At 28.7% G+C, this 18577-nt stretch overlaps 2 pseudogenes; both read left to right on the top strand.

The window, feature by feature from the left end:
• Window positions 1–18577, top strand: part of LOC111317684 (putative LRR receptor-like serine/threonine-protein kinase At1g67720) — a 35458-nt pseudogene continuing 16881 nt past the window's right edge.
• LOC149520146 (uncharacterized) lies at window positions 2672–10337 on the top strand (annotated as a pseudogene).

Genomic DNA, 18577 nt, shown 5'->3' with positions numbered 1-18577 from the left:
ATGAAACATGGCAAAGTAGCTCAACTAGAAAATCGTAATGGAAACTGGATGCAGTATAGAAATCGAAGAGACTTTCCATCAGACAACAAGTACTGTTACATTTTAAGTACCAAGGAGAGAAGGCGGTACCTAGTTCGTGCAACATTTCAGTATGACAGCCCTGAAAATGAAGATCCATATCCTAAATTTGAGCTCTACTTAAATGTAACTGCGTGGGCAACTGTTATAATTCAGGATGCCTCAAGAATATATGTGAATGAAATGATCATCAGGGCTCCTTCAAATTCTATTGATGTTTGCATATGCTGTGCAACAACTGTTTATCCTCTCATATCCACTCTTGAGCTCCGCCCTCGAATCTTTCTATGTATGCCGCAATTTATGAGGATAATTGCTACTTAAACATTGCTGCTAGAGTGAACTTTGGTGCTTTAACTAAGGATGCAATGAGATAAGTATCCGCCGCCTTGGTATCTGACAATTGTTTGTTGAGAAACATTTTTAGTTCTGGTTTGCAGGTTCTTAATGCAAGATAGGCAGAAAAAACAAAAGAAATAGTTAGATATACAGGCTAAACAGAACGAATTGGTGCTCGTCAATTTTAACATTCTGAACTGCTTTGCGTCAAGGCTGGTTTTACTGCAAATATATAGAGCCACTTGATGGCATTAGTGCTTATGTATAGAAACTGACTTTGCATTTTCAGGTACCTAGATGATCCTTATGACAGAATTTGGGAATCTGATCTTGATAGGTGACAAAATTTACTTGTGGGAATGGCCCCTGGAACGGAAAGAATCAGGACATCAAAAAACATCGATACAAGGACTAGAGAATATCCACCTGTTAAAGTAATGCAAACAGCAGTTGTTGGCACTGAAGGAGAGCTCAGTTACAGATTGAACCTGGAAGGTTTCCCTGCCAACGATCAAGCCTATGCATACTTAGCAGAAATTGAAGACTTTGCTCCAAATGAAACCCAGAAATTCAGGCTGCACAAGCCTGAATTTCTTATTATAGCAATTCTTTGGTAAATATATCTGAGAATGCCAATGGAAGCTACATACTTTATGAACCCAGCTACATGAATGTTACTCTGAATTTCGTTCTATCATTCATCTTTTCCAACACTAATGATTCTACCAGAGGACCACTCCTTAATGCAATTGAGATAAGTAAATACCAGCAGGTTGCTGCAAAGACTGATAGGTGAGATGGTAAGATGACGTTCAGTTGTTTTGATTTTATAAAAATTTTTCTAGCTGTTGCCAGCTGTATAGAGGAGAGATTAATTGGGCAATGGAAAATCACAATTTGATCATATTGCAAATTAGCATGTATATTCAAGGAATTTGCTTCACAAAATGATCTATTGACTCATTATTTCTTCAATTGTCAGTGACAACTCTCAATGCCATTCACTATATGTCTGCTGAAAGCGTTTGGGCAATGAAGGAGGTGATCCTTGTGTTCCAGCTTATCGGGAATCGGTAAATTGTAGTTCAACAACAGCACCAAGAATAACAAAAATGTAATGCATTCAAAGTTCGTAAATTTCTTTTTTGCTTCAGAACTTAGTACTCTTTACTGCATACATTTGATTATCAAAACAACCTTGTTTGTTGTTGTTAGACTGGTCAATGGTCATTCTATTCTTCAGAGAATTTGAAGGATTTTTGAACTAGAGATACCGGCATTTCCACAACCATTTCTGGTTTCTCATACTTACCATGATTTGATGATAATTCATCATGTTTTCCTGTTGATAAAGTTGACTAGATATGCTGGTACAAAAAATACTTTGCATGTTAAACATGGAAAGTGCAGAAGCCAGAAGACTAAAATAATCAATGTAAGAGTTATGTTATGAAGAAATTAATTATACTAACCTAAGGAACGGTGTGCTGTCAGGACAGAATCTGAATGGCCAAATTCCCTTGGAGTTTAATCAGATGGAGGGATTGACAGAGTTGTAAGTGTTATTTTTCAACATCTGAGACTTAATTTTCTAAAATTTATCCTGTTACAATCCACTGAAAAGCTCTCATCTCCATTAGGTGGCTGGACTCCAACTCCTTAAAAGGGCCACTCCCTGATATGAGTAGGCTTATCAATCTAAAAATTGTGTAAGCTCTTCACTTTATGGTGTACATTTGCACTAAATTTGATTAGGAATGCAGGATTGGCATTTCACTGTGGTACTTTTTCTATTGTGAGCTTCCAATGAAAAGTGACTGGTTCCTAACTTGCATCCTTTAACGTGCATGCAGACATATGGAGAACAATAAACTTACAGGTCCACTACCTTCCTACCCTGGTCGTTTGCCTAACTTGCAAGAATTGTATGTAGAAATTGTTGGTAGTTTAGAATGTGGTGTATCTCACATTGAATAGAAAGATTTAATTATTGATAAATAAAATTAATTTTTGTATTAATTTTATTTATATTTTAAATAATTATATTTGAACAAAAACAATTATCATATGATAAATGATCATAACTATTTGAATATAAATAGATTATTATTCATAAAGGTCATGATTATATAGAAGATCATAATCATTTGAATAAAAATTTATGTCTGTTCATACATTATAAATAAATATTTCATTATAATCATTTTCACTGCTTTTAATTAGAGAGTTTGAAACTTTGTTGTATCATAAAAATATGATTACCTTTAAAAAAGTGCTCCTCATGCCTCGAAATTAAAATTATTTTTTATTATTTCTCTTATCTTATTTATTTTTTTTATCAATTTAAAAGTAATTATGAAAAATTTATATTTCGCATAAGAAAAATTAAAAAAAAAGGTTAGGCAAATAGCTACATTTCGTGCATAGAATAAAACAAATGCTCCCTTCAAGAAGGAAAAGACATTATTTAAGGGCAAGAAGTCCAAAGGTAGCAAAAATACTGGGCTAACTGCTAATTCGATGAAAGAAAGTTTGAGACTCGATGTGGGTGCAACATCTAAAGATACTACTAGTTTTAGTCAGGGTTTTTTCTTCTTAAAAAAAAAGATTCATAAATTGCAGAAGGATATTAATAAGGTCTGAGATAATCATAGAGATGCATTGGAAACAAATTTCGAACAGAAAAGTTACCAAATGGAGCTGTCAATGAGGCATTTTTAGAATAAAAAAAAAGATTCTGGTCCAATGAATTTTGAGATGGAGCAGAATGGCTATTTGGATAAATTGAAGGAAACATTTAGTGGTAGAATAGTTGATAACCAGCTGTTGGGAATGGATGCTCTAGGTGTGGTTCCTCACGTCAACGATAAGATACTTGCCTCTCAGACAGTACCACCAGTACCAGCAACAACTGCTTCTGTAGCCATACAAGAAAATTGGGTTCAGTGCGATCGTTGTCACAAGTGGCGACTTTTGCCTTTTGATACTAGAACAGAACAACTCCCTGAGAAGTGGTTGTGTAGCATGCTTAACTGGCCGCCTAGAATGAACCAGTGTGACATTGGTAAGGAGAAGACAACAAAAGCTCTCAATGCATTATACTAGGTTTCAGTTGCTGAAAATCAAAACAACCCACAAAATCATGCAAATGGAACTACGTCATTAGTAACTTTCGCTCATCTTCAGCATCTTGATCAGAACAATTCTAGTTTCAGTTCTCAAGCCTCACATATTAGAGGGAAGAAGAAACATGGCCCGAAGGAAGTACAGAAGGCAGGTAGCAGTGGCCTGAGTCAGATGTCAAACACTAAAATAAAATTATAGCAAGAATCACTACAAGGGTTTAGGTTTTTAATGGCATTTTTTTTAAAGTTTAACGGTGTTTATAAACATCACTAAAAAAATTATGGCATTTATGAAAAATACCAGTTAGAGTGTTGATTATACACGCGTTAGAAAGATAACGGCATTTTCTATAAAACACTGCTATATTAACGACGTTTGTATCTAAAAAATATCGCTATTTTAGCTAAATTTGTATATTTAAGACACTGTTAATTTAGTGACATTTTTATCAGAAAAATACCGTTACTTTGATGGCGTTTGTATAAAAAATGTCGCTAAATTAATTGTATTTGTATTTAAAAATGTCACTAAATACTGAAAATAACGGCATTTGTAGTAAAAATGCCACTAAATTTAACAGTATTTTTTGATACAAATATCACTAAATTCAACATTTAGTGGCATTTTTAAATACAAATGCCGCTAAATCGAAAGTTTTACCTTTTTTAATTTTCTTTTAATATTTATTATAATTAAATAAAAATTGTTAAAAGAAATAAAATTGAATTTAAATTCATAAACTGAATATTATAAATATTTAAATACATGATTTGTTTCAATATACATGTAACACAAAGTTTAATACATACAATAACATTCCACTTTGCATTTGTTTTCCTCTTGCCCATCAACGGACTACATGGAAGGAGTCGCACTTGCTTTGAATGGAGCCTACAACACCTATTCCTCCTTTTGGCTTTCATTGCTAAAGAGAACATTTCTCCAGGAACCTCAAAATTTGTTGTTAGAAATGCATCACTGTACATTTCATTTATCTTCTCCATAAAATGTCACTAGGTAAGCTATAAAAAGTATCTCCATAACAAAATTTGTAATGCAAGATAAAATCAGGGAAGATACACAAGATCTTATTGTTACATACATGCAAAAATAACAGAGAAATAGATTTAACTAAAGCAACAAACAAAGGTATATTTTTTGGCCAATGATCAAGATAAATGCATAAGTTAAAAGGATGTACACTCCCTCTCTGAGTGCATTTCACGAAAATGCCTTTCATAATTATAGTTCTTCCATTTTGCATATTTCATTATGAAATTGCTAGACTTGAAATGCAGTGTCATATAATTTGAGGGAAAGAGAATATACGAAAGGCTGAGAGATAGATCTTCAATCAAATTCATGTTTGATTGCATTGGAAAAAGATAAAGATTATTTGATTCCATGAAGTTTATAAGATAAACCATTTCAAATAATATTTTCAGCTCATAAATAAATTCATAGAAATAAATGGATTCAAATGCTTCAAGAAAGAAATAAACCAATCCTTCAAAGTAAAATGACCACGAAACAAAGTTTCAAGAGGGAAATGCAAATTGTGTAATGGATAAATCAATTATGTTGCACCTTAAACTGATGGTACAGTTGTGTCTATAGAGATAAATGCTTTTTTAGACTTAGTAGCAACAAAAACTGTATCATGGAATCATTAGAAAGTAATTAGAAAAAGTATAGAGGACCAATCCAAGTTGATAGGTCTACAGTATGCACCTTTCAACTGCAAAGGCTTCATAATAAAATCCAGAATAGCAAATGGAAGGATTATAATGGTTTCCACCCAAAATGCAAAATGCCAATTTAAACGACTGCCAACCTGTTAGCTAGTTATCTCAGATTAAAGTATGGGCAGAGTATAGAGCATCATAAAATATGGATAGTAGTAAAACTTGGCATATTTGAAATAAGGATGGTTCTTTTATTCTTAAACTAGGAAGGAATTAAGGAGATCAATTTAACAAATACCTATAAAAAAGCTAGAAAAAAAAACTTAGTATTCCACTGTAAACACATTCGAGTGCATATCCAATTGGCATACACATGTAAAATATGCTAGCCATGTTATTTTATGATACAAAAGCAGAAAAAGAATAAGATTCAAGGGGATGACATCAACAACAAAGTTTTTGATTGAAAGACATATAAACACAAAGGGCATGTTGCATATAACTCCCAAACTCAATAGTTTATAGCAAGATGACTGTGATTTATAAGTGTGACAAAATAATTAGATTAAATCTTGAAACTAAATTTTTTATAATGGGTCATACTAAAATAATTAACTTAATTTCTTGTTTTGACATTAAAAGCTTGAAGCTAGAACATCTTTTTTTTACCTTTTTTCAATCATACCAATTTATGGAAAAAGCCCAAATTCCTTGACTTTTGGGATAAAATAACCTTTTGGTCACATTTAGATCTTTATTCAAATAAACAAGTAAGAGTATCTTAACACATATCAACTTCAGGATACATTAAATAAAGAAAATTCTTCTACAAATAAGTTATCAACATTACAAGTGTAGTAGCCCAAACTTTAAAGCAATTGGTTCAAAACAAATCTAACTCCAACCTTAAACACACACATATAATTGAAATAGAATACATCTCAAAACCGGTATATTAAATCTAAATTTTTCTTTTTGTTCCTTTAAATTTTCTTCAAAACAAGCTGGAATTTCAAAGATCCATAAAAAAAATCATGAGAAATCAATTTGAAAAGCAAAAGTTGAAGAAAAATTGCACATTGTAATGAAAAAACACAAAACTGCAACTAACAACTAACTTATAACCAAACATGAATTAATTGATCTACATCTAATTGATGCTAAAACAAGTGATAATAAACTGGAATTGAAAAGATCAATTAAGGAACCAAAAGGAAACTGATTTGAAGAACAAAAAGTGCAAGAAAATACAAGAATTAACTAGAAACAACTAAAATATAAAGTGAAATTCAACGAAAATTCACTAAGTTAATGAAAGAAAAAATTAGGTCTAGAAGCTTATAATGAAAATGAACTTGAAATGAGCTAAGAAACAATTCATCAATCAAGTTTGCTACAAAATTCAACAAGAAAATGGTAGCAAAATAGAGAAATACTAGCTTAATGAACTAGCAACTCAAGTGATATTCAAAATAGAGAAAAACAAAGCATTAACAACTAAATCTATCCAAACACCAAATGAATTCATGAAAATAAATGCAATCAATTAAAAAATAATGAATATACATGTAAAACTAAGAATGTAAAGTATGAGAGAATCAAATCGAACACCTAGAAGGAGAGATGATCATCATTTATCAAGTTCTCATGCATTGATCATTTCTGCCTTCTGGATTTAGCCTTAAATTTAAAGAATTAATTGTATTTGTTCAGATTGAATTTGAGGCTGAATTTTTACTGAAATATAGCTATATGAACTAGGAATCTAGGAAAAAATTTGAAGTAAATCAAGCTAGAATTCACTGAATTTTGATCAAAAGACTGAAGATAGGTTAGGTGTGCAATTTTGAAACCAGATTTGAGTTCAATGTGAATTTTATAGAATTTGAAAAGGAAATCATGAGAATTTGTAAATTTCATTATAAAAACCTTAAAGAACATTCAAAAAGAGTGTAGGAACCTAAAATTGTAACAAGATTCAATTAAAAAAACTAAAATTAAAAGCTGTTTGGTTGGAGAGAAAATAAAAATGATAGCAAATCAAATTCTAACAAGAAAAATGAAAGGTAAAATATCAGTTTGTGCTCTTAGTTGCACTAGCAAATATATATGGAAAGCACAAACTTCTTATAAGACAGCTGACTAGTCATAAAATATGGCTTAAACAAGGTTAAGAAAAGTATGAACAAGCATCAACAAATATCATACAGATATCTATGTGAAGCCATGGCCTTCCACCCCAAAACCCCTCAGCTTCTGACAAATTATCAAAAAAAGTTCTTTTTGTAATAAAATACAAGATTCAAGTACATTCAGTTATCATGAATTTATACTTTTATACAGTTCTCTTGATTTAAAGGATCTTTTTCAAAACAATTACATTTTTCACTTTCTCTCACATTCACCCAAGTACATTCAACATATTAAATCAAACAACAGGCAATGATTTCTATATTAAACCAACAGAGATAGAGCAAGAATCAAAGTAAAGCATTCACATATAGATATGAGATAAGTGAGAGCAACCTTGTGCTAGAATACTCAAAAAGCTTTCCAGCGATTGAAAAAACTAGAAGAGCTATCTCAGCATCACAAATAATGGAAAGCTCATGAACTTTTTTGAAAAGTCCTCATTTCCTCTTTAAGAAAGTCACTTGCCTCGTTGCTACATTGTCAATCTTCTTGATTTGAATTTTCTTTCTCACTATTCTCTTCCAAAAAAAAAAGTTAGGGAAAGAAAGGAAATTATAGAGAAGAAAGAGGGGGTTTCAATTTTAGGAAAAAATTTTAGCCACACCATTTTTTCACGATAGCGGTGTTTACTTAAAAAAAATATCATTATTTGCAAAAACGATAATTGAAGGCATCTCAGACAAAAAATACCTTCAATAATCCTTTTAAATTTTTTAAAGAGGGTTATTAAAGGTATTTTCTATAAAAAATACCTTCAATAATTCCCTTAAATTTTGATAAGGAGATTATTGAAGGTATTTTTTTACCAACAACACATTCAATAATCCATTCCAATTTTTTAGAGGAGATTATTGAAGGCATTTTCTGTAAAAAAATGCCTTCAATAATCTTTTTCATTTTTTATGAAGGGATTCACAAAACGCTTTCAATAATTCCCTTCAATTTTTTATGAGAGATTATTGAAGGCATTTTAAGCAAAAAATACATTGAATAATCTGCTCATAAAAAATATAGGTGATTATGGAAGGTATTTTTCTGTCAGAAATACCTTCAATAATTTCTCTAAAAAATTGTAGAGGATTATTGAAAGCATTTTTTTTGTACAAAACACCTTTAATAAATCTTCTTGTCAATAATCTGCCAAAAATGGAGTAGTATTATCGGTTAAAGCATATAGTCATTAATCATAAGGTTATAAGTTCGATTCATTTCTTTAGCATTTTTTAGGTTTTTCTAAGGATTATTGAAAGAGTTTCTAGCCAGAAACACATTCAATAATTCTCCTAAAAAATTAGAGGCAATTTATTGAATACGTTTCTAGTCAAAAATACCTTTAATAATCTTTTAAAAAATCTAAAAAATGCTTAAGGGAGGGATCGAACCTATAACTTTATGTTTAATGATCGTATACTCTAATTGACAAGGCTACTCAATTTTTAATAGATTTATTGATAAGGAGATTTATTAAAGGTATTTTTGATCAAAAATACATTTAATAATCCTCTACAATTTTTTAAGAGAATTATTAAAGGTATTTTTTTTTTTGTAAAAAATGCCTTCAATAATCGTTGTTATTTTTTATGAAAGGATTATTTAAAGTGTTGTCTACCAAAAACGCCTTCAATTATCCTCTATCCATTTTTTATAAAGAGATTATTCATGGTATTTTCTGTAAAAAAATACTTTCAATAATCACTATAATTTTTTAGAAAAGATTATTTAAGACGTTTTAGTCGATAAACACCACTAATTTTTGTCTTTAATGGTGTTTATAAGTAACAATGATACTATTTAAATATTTAGTGGCGTTTTGATAATAAACGCCTTAAGTTTTATAAAAACACGAAAGCTAGCGACGTTGACGTTTGTAAGTGAAACACCACTACAAAACTGCCACTAATCTTCTATTTTCTTATAGTGAATCTTTGAAAAATAAGAGCTTAAGTGACATGACACAATTCTTTGTTAAATCAAATCTCAAGAATAAATCCACCTTCGAACAGAAAGAAAAACATCCAATTGGAAGTGCAACCAAGCAAGCAAAAAAAAAAACGATGGAGTCTGGTTTATATGCATATGAAGGTTTAAAAAAAACCAAAACAAAAGTTATATGCACTACTAATAAGTATCACAGTTCTAACTTAAACCCCAAAAGGGTGGGTTTTAGTTCAAGCACTAGCTTGCTAACTTAAGCAAATGGAAGAAGTGTGCAAAATTATAATGAGTGCTCTAATTCTGGGGATGTAAAGCATGGTATGAAAGAAGCATCAGCGGTTTGTGTGGAGAAACTTATAGATCAAATTGAGGCCTCATCAGATGGTAGGTTATTAAACATAAGAATATGTGATAAAAGGGCTTCTGTGAAGAAAAAAATTGAAGGATAAACAGGACAATCAAAATGGGCATGATATATTTATGAAAGAAGAAAGTAGTGAGAGTGGATATAGGAATGAAAAAAAGTTACGAGTTTTAGAGATTGAGGGAAAGCAGTCTCATAGAAATGATGGTGATGGTACATCAAACAAAAAAAGTATGAATGATTCTATTTGTGGCATTAAAAAAGTTAGAAATATTGATAGGAACCAATAACTAAGTAAACTCAAGAAAAGTCCTAATCTAAAAAAAAAAAAATCTTTGGATGGCCTTGGTTCATCGAGAAGGAATAATGAAATTGGATAAATTTTGATGGCAACAACTTTTAACTTTTCAATGGTTTCTGGTTTTCGTAAAATCAGAACAAACTTTGAAGAAGCAAGGGGTTTACCAGTTGAATTCATTTTTTCATCTCTCATGAGGACCTCCTATCCAAAAAAGCTTACATCAACCATAAAGAATGGTCCACGAAAAAATGATGCTGCAAATAGTGGCATTCCTTTAATTGGTAGTTTTAGAAGACAGCTCTATCTAATTCAATGAATGTTGCTGACTCTATAAAAGCCACTACAAGGGCATGTGATGTTTATGTGGAAGGTAATGAAAATACATCAAGAGGTAGGTTATTTTCCTCTGACTCTACAAAGGATGATTCTTTAAAGTCAATATTCAAAAGGAACAGAAATAGTGGTAAAAAAAAGAAATAGGTTAAGTAGAGTAGTTTAGTTGAAAATGGTTGGGAACAAAGTGTAGTAAATTCCTATAAGAATGCTTTGCTTGACCATGGGGATAATGTTGGGAGCAAATGTTACCAAAATTTTTCCCTTTTAAAATGTAAAGAACATTCGGTGGGTATGGCTCATTTTTACCTACTTATGAATGGTTTTCTTCAAGATTATCATGTCTAAAGACACCATAGAGAAACTTTAGTGCACCAAGGTCTCCCATCAATTTATCTATGAAGGTATATGGACAATATCCTTACTATAGTTTCTTTGGAAAAGATGTTTATAACTGTTGCATAGACAACTTATGAAATTCTAGTTTACTTGAGTGCTGTGGACTGTGTTACCATACAAGGTGCATCTCTAAATTTGAAAGTTCTTCCAAATGCATCCTTACTGGGAGACCTAAGAATTCTTTCTACCTAAGTGACAATATAATGAAAATTTCAAAATATATTTACTTTGAAAGTCATGAGTGATTCAAAGATTTTGTGAAGTTGAAAGCTTTTATAATAGCAAAAATAATGCTATTTAATCCATTTGGGTGATGAAAATGGTTTTGTTCATGGTAACAAAAAATTATTAATAGTGTCCATAATGAAATAGATTCATATAAATATTTATGAATTGACATAAAAGTCTTAAAAAGAGACTATAAAAGCATGATTATATTTGAAATCTGCTTATTGATGTAAACTTTTATATTGAGTTAAAATATAAAAGTTTTAAAATTTTTATTGAAATATTAAGATATCAATCTAGTTATCTTTCATTAAGGGTGGATTTGGAGGCCTCCTACTTAAAAAAAAATCACTAAATAGTGAAAAGATAAATGAAATGGCAACTTGATTAAGTATATATGATTTCTTGATAACTGAATCAGATATTCTTTAATAAAACAATGCATACTTGCATATGGTGAGGGTGATAAGAATCAAAAGAAATAAAAATTGCCACCATAGTGTTGTAAGATTTTATTATAATTTTATGAACAAATTATACAAGCTAAATAAGTTTAAACACATATTAAAGTAAAGTCATAAAAATGTCCTTAAAATCTTAAAAGGATTAAAATCGTTTGGTTTATTCATTGAGTTTATCCAGTTATACTAAAAGTATAATTGTATTAAAAATGTATAAAAGTATGGAAAAAATGTTGAAATTAAAAAATATAGTGTTATGGCCACAACTAAAATCAATTATTTCTTAAAATGATAAAAATAAGGCAACAATGTATGAAGCATGTCCACATATTAAATGTCAGCTTCTAATGTTAAAATTGAAGATATAACACACATAATACTTATTTATTCTTCTGTCAGAGGTTTATTACCGCTTTTAGCACTATTATGGCTATGTGCTTATCTTATTTATAAACATTTATAAGAGAGCCCCTAATTTTTCTTATTGAAATGACACCACTTTTATGTTTATATAGGTAGAGTTTCCATTATGTCTCAATTGCTTTAGACATTTAAAACTCCATTAAGAGTATAAAAACTCATTCTTTTCCACGCAATGGATCGTACTAGTTTCTAAAATTTGAATGGATTTTACTAGTGTTTAACAAACACATAATAGTAACTTGTTTTTACCCATTAAACTTTGTAAATAAAGGTTACTAATTCAAAGTTGGGTTACCATTATTGGTGTCTAATAGTAAGGGTTTAAATCCATTCTACTTGTAGTACTACTAACCAAATATCTTATAATTCAATTTTTTTTATGGTAATTACCCTCACTTGTGATTCAATCTCTAATATAATCATTTTAGGCTAATATGTTCAAACTTTTCATTTTGAATATCATTTATACATCAACTTCGTTAGAATTCTAAGATATATACACTAATTAAATGTTTAAATCGAGAGATACTTTCTTATATTCATAATATTTATTTGTGTGAAAGATAAAACTTAAGCACCAACATTCCAAACTAGTAAGGGATTATTGGTAGTTTAGAATGTGATGCATCCCACATTGGATAGAAAGATTTAATTATTGATGAATAAAATTAATTTTTGTATTAATTTTCTTTATATTTTAAATAACTATGTTTGAATAGAAACAATTACTATATGACAAATGGTCATAACTATTTGAATATAAATAGATTATTATTCACAAAGGTTATGGTTATACAGAAGGTCATAACCATTTGAATAGAAGTTTATGTCTGTTTATACATTATAAATAAATATTTCAATATAACCATTTTTACTGCTTTTTATTAAAAAGTTTGAGGTTTTGTTGTATCCTAAAGGCATAATTACCTTTAAAAAAATGTTATTTACGCCTCAAAGCTAAAATTCTTTTCTATTATTTCTCTTATCTTATTTATTTTTTCTAACAAAAATCTTGATTTCCTAACTATTATTTCTGCATCATTTAAGAGAAGTAGATAGTTTGGCTTAAACAAAATGCTAATAAAAGTGAATAGTTTAGACTTGCTTTCCTGATATACTATTTTAAAGCTTCAGTAATAGGGGAGTCTATATGTTGCAGGTACATACAGAAAAACTCTTTTTTTGGGGGAAATACCTCCAAAACGGCTAAGCAAGAAAATAAGTTTCAAGTGAGTATGTTGCAGTTATACATGCCATCTTAAGGTCTAGCAAAGTGGTTTTTGTAGTTGCAAAGAATTAAATGTTCCTTGTGCTATGTTACATCTGCGTCAACAACAATAAATTTGAGCTTGATGATAAGCCAATAAAAAAGTATAAGTTGGTAATTTAAAATGTGGTGCATCCCACATTATATAGAAATATTTAATTATTGATGAATAAAATTAATTTTGATTTTATTTATATTTTAAATAATTATGTTTGAACAGAAATAATTATCATATGATAAATTGTTATAACTATTTAAATATAAATAGATTGTTATTCGTAAATGTCATGATTATACAAAAGGTCATAACCATTTGAATAAAAGTCTATGTCTATTCATTTATTATAAATAGATCTTTCAGTATAATCATTTTTACTACTTTTAATTGGAGAGTTTGAGATTTTATTGTATCCTAAAGGCATAATTGCTTTTAAGAAAGTGTTTTTCACGCCTTAAAGCCAAAATTCTTTTCTATTATTTCCCTTTTCTTATTTATTTTTCTAACAATTTAAAGGTAATTATGAAAAATTTATATTTTGTATGAGGTAGATACAAGGAAAAGAAATTGGTATGATTTAGAGATCAATATTAGAGAAGGCTCAAGGTGTCAAAGGATTATTGTTTCTATAGACCAAAATGTTAATTTTCATACAGATCTTCATTAGAGGTATATATTTTATTTTTTATATAACTGCTAGTAAAAAGATTAACTGAATGAAATAAATACGTTAACAATTTATTTCATTAGTGTGTAAAGTTAAAACACAATATACAAAATATTGATTGCATTGCATAAGTTTATACATATACGAAAATTAACTCCACAATTAGATTAAATAAATTGTATTATATTTATTTGAAAAATAGATGCTTATAAAGATTGGAATGAAAAATAGCCTGAAAACATCAAAGAGAAAGACATGAATTGATTTATGACCAAAAGAATTATCACTTATTATTAAGTAGTGAATTAAATTGGCTTCTAATGAAATGGCCAATTGTTTAATTGTCATGTCTTGGTTATATATAGAACAGGCAATCGTCTCTTGATTTTTTACGAAAATAATCAGAAATGGGTAAAGGGTTTACCATGAGAAATTAGATGCAAGTAGAGAATATATACAAAAAATAAGATTTGGCTATAAAATTAGTTTTATTATTAAATCATGGCACCAAAATTGAGATAATAAGTTGAGTCAAGCTATTTATATGGTTCTATATTTGTTGATCGTTTATAAATTAAAGATTGATATATTTTTTAAAAAATTTATTATTTGTTCAAATTCAACTATTGTTCAATTTTCATGTAAACCAAAATATTAAATTGACGTAGATGAATAATTATTATTGAGATATGATGTTTTCATGGATTAATTGGTAGATAATAAACTAAATAATTATTATTATCAGAAACATGGGTAGTGTGACATGTATTTTGCATGCTAGGTACATTACACTAGAAGTAATTTTACAAAATAAAATTTTATTGTGAACAATCACAAAGTGAAAATCATAAATAACTGTCAAAGAGTTAATCAATTATTACAAAAAATATTGTTGCTTTTCGCATATGAGATATTGACTAAACGAAAAGGCATTTCATTAAAAAATATTGAAGTATTTGATGGTTACTAACATTTTGAAGGATGTCCATCAATGTCTAATTAGGCATGTTTATAAATTAGAAAAGAATATGCATATTCAATGTTTCTAAGGCACCAATACATACATGTGTTTAATTCCATTTTGTGATGCATGAAGAATATTGGTATAATTTGCCATATATTACGAAAATGAATTGAATGGGATGGAATTTTCTTCTTTATATGTATAGGAAAGATATGAACTATAGAGATAGAATGCCATCATCCAGTTAATACATTATTAGTTAAACACAATAAAGATATTTTTACTTCTTGTACCCGAAAAAAATGGCCTTTTGCAAGCTATTAAAATGAAAAATGAACAAGTTTCCAAGGTTTCCAATAGTTTCATGACAACGGCAAAGATGTTGCTAGTTATATACCATATTAACATATGGGCTTAGATAACAATATTGGTTTGTGAAAGTTGTAAACCTTAGAGTTAGCCAATCAATGATTTAACCAATGAAATTCATCACAAATTTTTGCATGAAATATGAGTAAAACTCATATTATAATTATTATTTATACTAATTTATGAAAATGATTCTTTGGATTTATGTTTCGTGACTTGCATTAATATGATGATCTAGATATGAACATCTTGGTCACAAAATGATTGTGAAAGTAGTTGAAATTAGAGTTAAATATACTATAAACTCTTATTGTAAATAGGCATATTAGTCCTATGAGTAAAGTTTGAATTTATTATATATTCGAAAATGTTATGACCAATTAAAAGTAGTAAATAACATAAATATATAGGCTGCATAATGGTGGAGAAATAAAATTCTCATAAAAATTTGAAATCAAGTTTAAAGGTTTCAATTGTCATGAACTTGGAGTTGGCCATTAAGTAATTACTATATGCATTGAAAACTCATGATAACATTTGTGATAGTTGGTTTTCACAAAAAGTTATCATTATAAATGAGATAACTTCAATAGCCAAATCTATATGATTTGTAAGTATGATGTGGATTATTATGGTTAGCTTGAAATAGCCATAAACCAAAATTGATGTTACAATCTTGATCACATTATGGTAATTTTTTGTTATGTATATGGTCTAATTCATTGATTGTACAAATGATTTATCATCTATGATTTTATATAGTGAAAATTTTAAAGTATATTTACTTTGGAAGTCATAAGTGATTCAAAGATTTTATGAATATGAAAACTTTTATAATAGCAAAAAGAATGCTATTTGATCCATTTGGGTGATGGAAATGGTTTTGTTCATGGTAATAAAAAATTATTAATAGTGTCCATGATGAAATAGATTCATATAAATATTTATGAATTGACATAAAAGTTTTAAAAGGAAACTATAGAAGTATATTATATTTGAAATCTACTTATTGATATAAATTTTTATATTGAGTTAAAATATAAAAGTTTTGAAACTTTTATAAAAATATTAAGATATTTGCTAGTTATCATTCGCTAAGAGTTGGTTTGGAAGCCTCCTACTTAAGAAAAAAAAAACACCAAATAGTGAAAAGATAAATGAAATGGCAACTTGATTAAGTATATATAATATCTTGAATAATTGAATGAGACATTCTTTAATAAAAGAATGCATACTTGCACATGGTAAGGCTGATAAGAATAAAAAGAAATAAAAATTACGACCATAGTATTTCAAGATTTTAGTATAATTTTATGAGCAAATTATACAAGCTAATAAGTTTAGACACTTAATGTAAAATTATAAAAAGGTCCTTAGAAAATCTTAAAAGGACTAAAATTATTTGGTTTATTCATTGAGTTTATCTAATTGTACTAGAAGTATAATTATTTAAAAATGTATAAAAGTATGAAAATATAATGGTTAAAATTAATGAATAGAGTTATGGCCATAACCAAAACTAACTATTTCTTAAAATGATAAGAACGAGACAACAGTGTCTAGAGCATATAAATAATATGCAAAATGAAAAGTTTGGACATATTAGCCTAAAGTTATTATATTAGAGATTCAATCTTAAGTGAGGTAACTACCATAAAAGAAAATTGAATTCCAAGATATTTGGTTAGTAGTACTATAAGTAGAATGGATTTAAACCCTTACTATTAGACACTAATAATGGGAACCCAACTTTGAATTAGTAACATCTAATTACAAAGTTTAATGAGTAAAAACAAATTATTATTATTATGCGTCTATTAAGTACTAGTAAAATCCATTTAAATTTTAGAAACTAGTGTAATCCATTGCATGAAAATGATGAGTTTTTATACTCTTAATGGACTTTTAAATGTCTAAAGTAATTGAGTTATAATGAAAACTCTACTTATATAAACATAGAAGTAGAACCACTTCAACAAAAAGAATTGGGATTTTTCTTGTAAATGTTTATGAATAGGATAAGCACATGGCTATAATAGTATTAAAAGTAGTTATAAACTTCTGACAGAAGAATAAACACTATAGGGGTTTTGGTTTTTAGTGACTTTTTTTATTTTTACATTTAACGGCATTTATAAATGTCACTAAAAGATTTACAACGTTTGTGAAAAACGTCAATTAGAGTGTTGGCTATACATGCGTCACGAAAAATAACGACATTTTCTATAAAACGCCATTACATTAGCGGCATTTATATATGAAAAATGCCTCTATATTAACGACATTTGTATATAAAAAAATGCCACTACATTAGAGGCATTTGTATCTATAAAACATTGCTATATTAGTAGCATTTGTATTTTTGACACGCCATTAATTTAATAGTATTTTTATCAGAAAAATACCGTTACTTTGGTGGCATTTGTTTCAGAAAAACGTCATTAATTTATCACGATTTTAGCAATAACGCTGCTACTTTTAGTTGCGTTTTATGGAGTAAACGCCACTAAATTATTCATTTAGCGATATTCTTGAATACAGACACCGTAAAATTAAAAAAAAAATTTAAATAAAAAGTTTTTGTTAATATTTATTATTTTCATAAACAAGCTTAAATTCAGATACTGAAATTAATATAAACTTAATTAATATTCAAATATGCATCTAATTAACACAAAATTTAATAATTAGTTTAATAACATTCAAAATTTTTTAACACATTAATAAAATAAAAATTAAAATGTATAAAATTGATGACTGCATACATTTTGAAAGCTGTAAATAGATGAAAGAATATTTTCACCTTGGTCACTAGTGTGTTCAAGAACTTACTGAATAATAGCATACAATTTTTAACACTTCATTGTAAGCTATTTTGATATTAAAAAATTTAAATATTTACTAAATTTTGATACTAAATGTTTAAATATTTTGAGTTGGAAGACCACCGAGATCAGTTTATGAAAATTATTGTTGCACAAAATTCATAAGATGATCAAATCGATCATGCAACTGCTGAAATTTTACATGCTCTTACTCTATTCTAGCATGTTCTTCCTCAATTTTGACATGCTCCTGTTCTCTTTCTGCTTCCTTTTGCTAGAAACGTTGTTGCATGTTTGTAACTCCTCTTTCAATATCAAAATATCTCACGAAGACTGATTTGCTGAGAATGTAAATTGTTGAGAGCTTCGTCCATAGTAGGTAGATGGTGTTGGACCCAATCTAATGTCTCGAACCCATCTATGCCTTTCTTTTCCAGCAACTTCTATGAATATCTAATTTTTTAATTCTTGTATGTTGAGAGAACCATCAGATGCTACTTCAATCTCAACAACCATTTTCTCTTTTGCTTTCTCCTGTAAAATAGTCATATACAATTATCAAAGTTAATGATTAATTGATAATATGTTAAAAAGAATAAATATTTACTTTCTGTTAAAATAG

Source organism: Durio zibethinus, chromosome 2 (genome assembly GCF_047325235.1).
Source record: "Durio zibethinus cultivar Kanyao isolate XHJ-2024 chromosome 2, ASM4732523v1, whole genome shotgun sequence".
In the NCBI taxonomy this organism is placed as follows: Eukaryota; Viridiplantae; Streptophyta; class Magnoliopsida; order Malvales; family Malvaceae; genus Durio; species Durio zibethinus.
Note: the sequence above shows the minus strand (reverse complement) of the source record. Positions and strands in the feature narration are given on the sequence as shown.